The sequence below is a fragment of the Sinocyclocheilus rhinocerous genome, unplaced genomic scaffold (genome assembly GCF_001515625.1).
Source record: "Sinocyclocheilus rhinocerous isolate Xijiao unplaced genomic scaffold, SAMN03320098_v1.1 scaffold474, whole genome shotgun sequence".
NCBI classification, from domain to species: Eukaryota; Metazoa; Chordata; class Actinopteri; order Cypriniformes; family Cyprinidae; genus Sinocyclocheilus; species Sinocyclocheilus rhinocerous.
The window spans coordinates 457442-457926 of record NW_015644625.1 but is presented as its reverse complement, the minus strand read 5'-3'; the positions used below and the strand labels follow the sequence as shown (position 1 = coordinate 457926).

At 25.4% G+C, this 485-nt stretch overlaps 1 pseudogene; it reads left to right on the top strand.

Annotated features, from left to right (window-relative positions):
- LOC107758526 (PH and SEC7 domain-containing protein 2-like) overlaps window positions 1-485 on the top strand; it is a 39202-nt pseudogene that overhangs the window by 26323 nt on the left and 12394 nt on the right.

The window sequence follows — 485 nt, the reverse complement described above, 5'->3', positions numbered from 1 at the left end:
GTTTTTATTTAAGGACATACAGTTTTTGAAATGTCTGGAATCACAAAATGAACTGTTTAATTAATTAATTCTGTTAATAAAATGTTATACTTAACAAATATTTTATAGTCATAGTTCTAATAATATTATATAGTAGGAGTGAAGAAAAATATTGATTATCTGATGCATCGTGATTCTGAATCGATTTTGGAAACTTTAAATGCATTTATGATGTGAAATGCATGTAAACAGTCAGTTCTGTCTTACGGACGGACAAAACAACTGATGTTAAAATAGATCTGTGCATTAGTGTGAATCCACTGTCTATCAGTTATAATCAAACAGCAAAAATGCTGATAAAAAGAAAAAAATATTTCACTCTCCTCATCTGAAAAACTTTGAGATACTTTTTGTAATGTGTTTCTTTGTTCCCTTTTTTAATGTGTTCCCTTTATTAATTATATATATATATATATATATATATATATACATATATATAATTCATG